At 52.2% G+C, this 9153-nt stretch overlaps 1 non-coding gene and 1 pseudogene across 1 annotated transcript; both read left to right on the top strand.

The window, feature by feature from the left end:
• Positions 1-1935: 1935 nt before the first annotated feature.
• On the top strand, positions 1936-2127 carry LOC144891885 (U2 spliceosomal RNA). Its single transcript, XR_013623295.1, has one exon. It is a non-coding gene; the product is annotated as a U2 spliceosomal RNA (small nuclear RNA).
• Positions 2128-7652: 5525 nt separating this feature from the next.
• On the top strand, positions 7653-7831 carry LOC137413705 (U2 spliceosomal RNA; annotated as a pseudogene).
• The last annotated feature ends 1322 nt before the right edge of the window (positions 7832-9153 follow it).

Genomic DNA, 9153 nt, shown 5'->3' with positions numbered 1-9153 from the left:
AAGCCGGCGCACGTGGACATCGACCAACCGCCACGGTTGGCCCTTCCGCCGCGGCGAGGCTGCCCCCCGTCCACGGTGCCCCCCACTCGACCGCCCACCACCACACCGGACCCCCCCCCCCCACGACCCGCCAGGGGTCGCTTCGGCCGGGTCATCAGGACCCCCCTCAAATTGACCCTGCTGGTGCAAGTCGATTCTGGGGGGACGTGTGTAGCAGCTGCCGCTGGGTTTACACAATCGCCTTGCACCTACCAAGGACGCGGAGCGATCACCATGCCGGGCTCATCCAGGACGCCCGGGCAGGCCCGCGCTCGACTTGCCAGGCCGCGGCCAGGACGCCCGGCCACGCCCCCTCTCGCCTTTCCCGGGCAAACGCTCCGGGATAATGTGTGTATATATATTGCTGCCCGATAAACGGGCTTTTCAGAGTACCCGAGTTGTTTTGTGACAATAAAGAAACTCGGACGAATTCCAGCTTTTTGTCGCGTCCATTCTTCCGACTACGTGGGCGCACAGCTCCTTCAGTGTGATATTTATAAACGTTGTGGACGAGTTATGACTAATCTTGGTGGATGAGTTGGTTCGGTGGCAAGAACATAGTCAGGTTCACTATGTTAACAAATATAATTTCGTTCAAAATTTTGGGATTAGCAAACATGTACATTTTTGGAATCATCAGAGCATGGAGAATCCGAAAATCAATGTTGGCATTTGCACAGACACCTGCATGGCCGCCATTTTGGATTTTCAATATGGCCGCCATAAAATACATATTTTGCGCTATCTCGGCTTCGAGTCAACCTGGAAACTTAATTAATTATGCTAATCCTATGTTTTCTGGGTCAAGGAATCCAATAAAGTCCTCAAAATAGTGCTCATGATTATAGAAAAGCAACAAACAAAGGTAATTGTACTCGGTCTACACCCTTCAGGAATATGCGTTTACAGATCTTCATCACTGTCATGAGTGTCATTTTCGCAAAGGTGTCTAAGCAAATGCCAACATTAATTTTTGGAATCCTCATGCTCTTAATATTCCAAAAATGTATAGTTTTGCTAATCTCCGAAAAATATTGAACGAAAAAACATAGTGAACCTGACTAACAAGCCGCTTAGCTTATGTTTCAGGTCCGAATCTCGGCCCGACCTGGTCGTGGGATACAAAATGTAAAATGTTCAGCATGGCGGAGGTATGCTCTCTCACAAGTGCTGTTTTAGTTTCCACAGTTAACGACGAATCAACGAGCTTATTTAAAGATCGGTTCATTTGAATCATTGTAATAATAGTTCTCTCTTTCGGTCACTCGTTTCTCGGATCCTCATGACGTCATCGCACGAACCAGCATCGCCCTCTTCCTCTTCGACCTGCTCTGATGGGCGGAGCCTGCAAAGCTCGATGGAATAACCGAAACGGAGTACGAGTGGATTAACATCGGAAAGTCATGTGCACAACTCTACAAGCACCACGTGAACTCCTCCCCTTTTCGCTGCTTCGCAACAAAGCACGTGATTTGATCCCAGTAAAAATCATAAACCCCCATACCCATTAGGGTTCCTGTAATTCAGGTCGAATGTATTATTTATAATGTATTAAACAGCTGGTGTGTTTAATGTCCAATTCCATTGGAATCTCGGTTGCAAGCCGGGTTTTTACGCATGGGACGCGGCTCTGACGCACAGAGGAAATGACGTCATTTCGCTAATCTGTCATCCTGTTTTCTTCACATGATAAATCCTATATTTCTCTCAAGATAAACAAAATATATACATCACAGCAGGATTGTTTAATACCAGGATATCAATGAAGATGCATAGCTGCAATGGAGGCGCCGAAATATCGGACATTTCGATGGAATTTTCGATTTTCGCGAATCGTCGCCGGTCAATCATAGATGCGATTGTCGTGGAAAAGAGCGTTTTTAAACTTCTTACGTTATCGCTTCTCGGCCTTTTGGCTAAGATCAAGTGTAGTATCTGTTCTTATCAGTTTAATAGCTGATATGTTCCGCAATGCGGGACTAGTCTATTAAATGGATTTTTGGTATCGGGAGTTGGATTAGGGGCTTGCTCCGTCCGCTCCACGTATCGACCCAATATTGCAGTACCTCCGGGAACGGTGCACCCCCTTTGGGGGGACCTGGAAAACAAAGAAAATATCATAAAGTGTTACGTGGTCCTCCCGGTGACTACCTGGTCTCGGTGACCCCCGGACCGTGAGAGGAACTCCGCCAGAAAGATCTATGATTTATACGCTTTCGTAACGCAATCAATATGAATTCCAGTCAATAAGAAACCCCACACCAAGGATCCGGAGTAATCAATAATATATTCCCCGAGCAATCAACAACCATCAACAATCCACAATCAATATTACGAAGATGGCCATCTTACATATGTGTCCCCCCCTGTCCCCACTCACGACCACTTGGGTCACGGTCACTGTCCCTCACAATGTCTCTCTTCTCCGCACACGGGCGGTTGAACGAACCCCGGGCGGACGTGCTCCAAACGTGCACGTCTCGTACCGGGGACAGCTGCTGCAGCGCACACCTCCTTGCCAAGCAACGGGGCAAAACCAAGCGCGGCTTGCAACGCGCGCGAGGCCCAAGGTGCGACCCGTACGCATCCTTGTAGACGGTGAAGCGAACTGTGCCGGACGCTTGGTTCCGTGCACGAACCCACGGCGACTTGACGTGTAAATGGATAATCACACGTCCCGGTAACTCCTCTCGCCAGACGGGCTTGTAAACGCAGCATTCCCCACGCTGCTCAATATCGATACCGCTCTTCTCGGCGCTGGGCGAGGAAGAAGAAGAGAATCGTCGCTTCTCCAGGACCTCGTGTCTTTTCTTCTTCCGTTTCCGGTCTCCTTTTCCCCAGAAGGGCTCCTGACCCTTTAATCACAACAACCTTTAATCGGCTACACATTAGGGGGTCGCTTCTCGGCCTTTTGGCTAAGATTGATGTTAATAACTCTGTTCTTATCAGTTTAATAGGTTTTATAAGTGTGTTTATATGTGTCTTCACTGTTTTTATAGGTTTCGAGGACTCCCGACCTTACACGGTTTCTCCAATGGAGTGCGACGGATTGAGGCCCGATCGTGGAGGCGGAGGTGCAGCCGGCGGTGCGGGGGGGTTCCCCTGCGAGCATTGTGGTAAGCTTCTTTCCACGGCCGCGGGGTGGCGCCGGCACATCGCTCGGCTGCATCGGATGGTCGACGTCAAGGCTTTGGCCTTCGCCGGCCCCCAGACGCAGGTATTTGCTTATCCGCTTCCCGACAGATGGCCCTGCGCGTTGTGCCAGGAAACGTTTTATACATATCAGACCCTACAGAGACATCAGGAGCGGATCCATGTCGGGACCGTGTATGTTACAGCATTCAAGTGCTCGAGGTGCGACCTGGAGTACGACACGGCGCGGAAGGTGGCGAACCATTTCCAAACTCATCGGAGAGAGGATAAAAAGGTACGCCCTGCCGTTGCCGGTGTCGCGGGTTCCTTAGTCGATCGCCTATTAACCCGAAAGAGAATGGGGACCGCCGCCGTCGGACCGGAACGCGCGCGTCGGGACGTAGGTTCCGGCGTTGGGCGTTCTCGGGTTAGAACGGCGGCGGTCCCTCTCCCCGGCCCGGCCGCGGCGTCCGAGAGCTATGGCTCGGAAGACGACGCTGCCTGGCCGTGTGTCCGCGTTTCTCAAACGATTGGCGGTAACGGGAGGCGACCGACCCTGGAATTTCGACCCGCGTGTGTGGGTCGTACCTCTGGAGGGCACGACTGGACCGGGCTTGTGCTCGAGTCCAGTCGGGTATCCGAGTCCCCAGTTGGTGTCCCCCTGTCGGTCCGATTTAGAGCCGACTGTGCCGAGTCTCCGGTGCTTCCGGAGGGTGGGGGTCCTCCTCTAGTGGAGGCCCCCCAGCCTAGAGAAAGTGTTGAATCGGAAGAGGGGGCATCCCGGCGGTGGGTACACTGGGTGTCAGCCATTCTCGAGGCCCCCGAGGGACGGAGTTTCGAGGAAGCCTGTGATGGCTTCTTGCGGGAGGCTGTGGCCGAGGTCCCCGGGGGGTTGTGTGATGGGGGAGGGGGAGAGGCGCGTGGTGGCGAGGCGAGGGATTTTGAATTGGCGAGCGGAGCTGCAAACGTAGCCCCACTCGCCCCTCTTGCCTTTAGGCCCGAACCTCCCCCGCCTCACCGAGCTAGAGTGGGTCCAGAGTGGGTCCACTCACCGGAGGTCCAGGACCGTGTGGAGGTCCCGGGGGGGTTGTGCGACGGGAGAGGGGGAGAGGCGCGTGGTGGCGAGGTGGGGGATTTTGAATTGGCGAGCGGAGCTGCAAATGTAGCCCCGCCCGCCCTTCCTGCCTTTAGGCCTGAACCTCCCCCGCCTCGCCGAGACGCGGCCCCGACCCCTCGACCGGCTCTCCCCCCGGGTGATGCAGCGGCCAGCTCCTCCTTCCCTGAAGTGTGGGTGGAGTGCCTCCGTAGGGCGGATGGGTGGGATGATTTTGAAAGCGCCTGCGACGAGTTCACCAGAGCTTTGGTCGACCGTTGTCGACCTTCGCGCGGCGGGCGTAACGCGGGCGCTCCCACACGTCCTGCTTGGCCCAGGTCTGACCAGCCCAATGGGGCTGGTATCGCCGGGCCGAGATATGACCCCCAGGAGGCTAGCCGCCTGCAGAAGCTGTACAGGCGGAGCCGAAAACGTGCGTTTCGGGTGGTCCTCGGGAAACCGGCAGACCACTATGCTGGCGGAAGGGCTAAGGCCGAGGCTTTCTTTTCCGAGGTGTTTTCCGCCAGGGTTGTTGACCCAGAGGCCATCTCTCTGGAATTTAATAAATATGTTCCCCATACTGATGAGGCTCGGGTAGAGGGGAGGGGGTTGACGGCGCCCCTCTGCCAGAAAGAAATTTCTGACAGGCTGGGGCGCATGAGTAAATCCGCCCCCGGCCTGGACCGTGTGGAGTACCAACACTTAAAGAGGATGGACGGAGCGTGTCGTGTGACAGGAGAGATATTTGATAGATGTCTACGCGCGCTCTGTATTCCCTCTTCCTGGAAAAGCGCCACTACGGTCCTGATCCATAAGAAAGGGGACACCAAGGACCCGGAGAACTTTAGACCAATAGCCCTACAGAGTTGCTTGTATAAGCTGCTCATGGCGATCCTGGCAGATCGGCTTCGTGATTGGGCCCTCCGGCATGGTATGCTGAGTGAGGCCCAGAAGTGCTCGCGTCCCAGCAAGGGCTGCTTTGAGCACTCCTTTTTGCTTAACACGGTCATGAAGGACACCAGGCGCAACCAAAAGAATGTGTTTGTTGCCTGGTTGGACCTTCGTAATGCATTCGGGAGTGTGCCTCATGGAGCAATATTTGCCGCGCTGGGTACGATGGGCGCTTCGGCAGAGCTGATCCAGCTGCTCCGGGATGTCTATACCGGCGCATCTACGAATATTAATACTGACGAGGGCCCGACGACCGCGGTCCCGATTCAGTCTGGGGTGAAACAAGGTTGCCCCATATCGCCGATCCTGTTCAATCTGACTATTGAGCTGATTGTGCGCGCTGTGCAGGTCTCAGCAGCAGCGGGAGGCCACGGAGTTAAAGTCCATGGCGAGCCTGTTAACATCTTGGCTTACGCCGATGACTTGGTCATTCTAAGCCGGACCAAGGAGGGCCGCGAGGCCCTCCTTGACGTGGCCTCCGCCATGGCTGACATGCTGAGTCTGCAGTTCAAGCAGGCAAAGTGCGCATCCCTGTCGCTGAGTTGTCGACAGGGAATATGGGTCGGCGATACAGAATTTTCGATTCAGGGCAGGCCCATGCCTGCATTGAGTAGCGAGGAACATTATCGTTATCTCGGAACCCCCATCGGTGTATATCGCGATGACGAGGACATCTGCTCGTTGATTTTTAATATGACGGCGGATGTCCTCAAAATTAAACAGTCATTGCTGGCACCTTGGCAGAAGTTGGATGCCATCCAAACATTTATTCAACCCTGTTTGTCATTCGCATTACGCGCGGGGGATGTCCCGAAGAAATACGTCCACAAGTTGGTTGCTGTGATTGTCGCTGCTGCCAAAGAAATCTGCCAACTACCTGTCCGCGCAACAAATAATTATATATTCGCGGGCCGAGATGTTGGCGGGTTGGGGTTGCAGCACCCCGGGTCTGAGGCAGATATCCAAACCATCGTTCAGACGGTGCGGATTCTGGCCTCAAAAGACCCTTCTTTGCGCAGCATTGCCTCTCAGCAACTCTTGTCGGTCGTTCGCCGAACGATCCACCATGATCCTGAGGAGTCAGACATAGACAAGTTCTTGTCTGGCTCTATGGAGGGGCCGTTGGCGAATTCTGGGAATAGCGGCCAAATTTCCACTCTCTGGTCAAGGGCGAGGGCTGCTGCGAGAAGATTGAAAATAACTATCCGCCGCGCCCTTTCAGGCGAGCCAATGGTCTCTCTGGCCCAATCCCAGGAGTGTGGCGCGGGTGAAATCTGCGCTTCACTGAGGAGCTGGACCAGAGAGAAGTTTGCCCAGCAGTTGCTCGCTATGCCAGACCAAGGGAAGGTGGCCGCTTGCTTGAAGGGAGACAGGTTCGTCAACGGCTCCTCATGGATTCGGGGGGGATCTTTCATGCGTTTTTGCGACTGGCGTTTTATTCACAGGGCGAGGCTCAACTGTCTGCCTCCGAATGCTGCCATACACCGGTGGAACCCCTCCTGCCAAATCAAGTGCCGGCGGTGTGATTATCCTCGAGAGACTCTGGCACACATCGTGGACCACTGTCTCCCGAGCATGATGCCCATCCGTCGCCGGTACAATATGATCCAGAACCGCCTGGTCAAGGCCATTTGTCATGGGGAAGTCTTTGTTGACCAACACGTCCCTGGTGATCCCTCCCCACGTGAAAGACCTGATATCACTGTGGTGGAGGGAAACAAGATCACCATTGTGGATGTGGCTGTCCCCTTTGACAATGGCCCTGATGCCCTCACTGCCTGTGCAACGGCCAAACAAGAAAAATATTCAGAGTTGCGCCGAGCATTGGCAGCGGAGGGCAAGGACGTCCAGGTGTGCGGGTTTGTGGTTGGGGCGTTGGGGTCGTGGTTCGCAGGCAATGAGTCTGCCCTGAATCGTTTGGGGATTTCACGACCTTACCGCAGACTGATGAGAAGATTGTGTTGTATTGACGCAATTAAGGGATCGCGAGATATATACATTGAACATATGTCGGGCCACCGTCAGTATGCCGAGGGAGCCTGATTGTCTTGTCTTGTCTTGTATTTGTTGATGTTTGTTTTAATTGTGTCGTTTTTAATCACATGAGTCCTTTTTTTTTGTTTACTGTGTGGCCAAAATGTCGAGGAGCGAGTGTCTATAATAGATTGGTCCTGCGATTTTTAAACCTGGCTTGGGGCCTTTTATTGGACCCTGGATGATGTTTCGGAAGTTTCCGGGGTTCCTTTCTCCTTTTATTTTATATTTGATTCCCCCATTTGTGGGGGAAATTTTTATTGATTATTTAAACATACATATTCTGGCTTTGTGCCCCTTATTGGACCCTGGATGATCGTCTGGAAATTTCCGGGGTCCCTTTCTCTTTTTTATTTGTTTACCCCTTTTGTGGGGGAAATTTAAAATTTTTTAAACGTTGTGTTTTGATTTTTAAATTTTTTAATAAATCTGTTCTTATCAGTTTAATAGCTGATATGTTCCGCAATGCGGGACTAGTCTATTAAATGGATTTTTGGTATCGGGAGTTGGATTAGGGGCTTGCTCCGTCCGCTCCACGTATCGACCCGGTATTGCAGTACCTCCGGGAACGGTGCACCCCCTTTGGGGGGACCTGGAAAACAAAGAAAAGATTATAAAGTGTTACGTGGTCCTCCCGGTGACTACCTGGTCTCGGTGACCCCCGGACCGTGAGAGGAACTCCGCCAGAAAGATCTATGATTTATACGCTTTCGTAACGCAATCAATATGAATTCCAGTCAATAAGAAACCCCACACCAAGGATCCGGAGTAATCAATAATATATTCCCCGAGCAATCAACAACCATCAACAATCCACAATCAATATTACGAAGATGGCCATCTTACATATGTGTCCCCCCCTGTCCCCACTCACGACCACTTGGGTCACGGTCACTGTCCCTCACAATGTCTCTCTTCTCCGCACATGGGCGGTTGAACGAACCCCGGGCGGACGTGCTCCAAACGTGCACGTCTCGTACCGGGGACAGCTGCTGCAGCGCACAACTCCTTGCCAAGCAACGGGGCAAAACCAAGCGCGGCTTGCAACGCGCGCGAGGCCCAAGGTGCGACCCGTACGCGTCCTTGTAGACGGTGAAGCGAACTGTGCCGGACGCTTGGTTCCGTGCACGAACCCACGGCGACTTGACGTGTAAATGGATAATCACACGTCCCGGTAACTCCTCTCGCCAGACGGGCTTGTAAACGCAGCATTCCCCACGCTGCTCAATATCGATACCGCTCTTCTCGGCGCTGGGCGAGGAAGAAGAAGAGAATCGCCGCTTCTCCAGGACCTCGTGTCTTTTCTTCTTCCGTTTCCGGTCTCCTTTTCCCCAGAAGGGCTCCTGACCCTTTAATCACAACAACCTTTAATCGGCTACACATTAATAAGCAAAGACCTGAATAGTAATTCACATAAATCCGTAACAAAAGGAAAAACTTCAAGATTTGCTTTTACAATTGGAGAGATATTTAAATTTGAAAACTCTGATGAGTGAATCGGGAAGTTGTGCAGTGGTTTGTGGGTTCGTCCTCTCTAATAAATCTTCCCACTCATGATTATTCTCCACAAGTTAATAAACAATTTATGCTAAATTAAAAAGGCAATGTCGGGATGACAAACTTCAGTCTAAAAAAGGTCCTAAACAAGACAGGGATGATGTTGGTTTAGAGAGTCGACAACAGTGTTGCCGTCACAAAACAATCCCAACATCACTGCCGCATTTACACTTCATCAATCGTTGCTTCAAGCTTCCACAAACATTTCACTGGTGACCACAGTACTTGATTACTCTTGTAGTGTAGCCACATAATGAGATTGTACAAATTAGCAATCCGAGTATAATGTTATAATATCAGTACATGATCATCAACTTCTTACAAACTGCATGAACTTCTCTAATTTC

The sequence above is a fragment of the Myxine glutinosa genome, chromosome 4, assembly GCF_964187855.1.
Source record: "Myxine glutinosa chromosome 4, kmMyxGlut1.1, whole genome shotgun sequence".
NCBI lineage: Eukaryota > Metazoa > Chordata > Myxini > Myxiniformes > Myxinidae > Myxine > Myxine glutinosa.
This window is presented reverse-complemented; position numbering and strand designations above follow the sequence as displayed.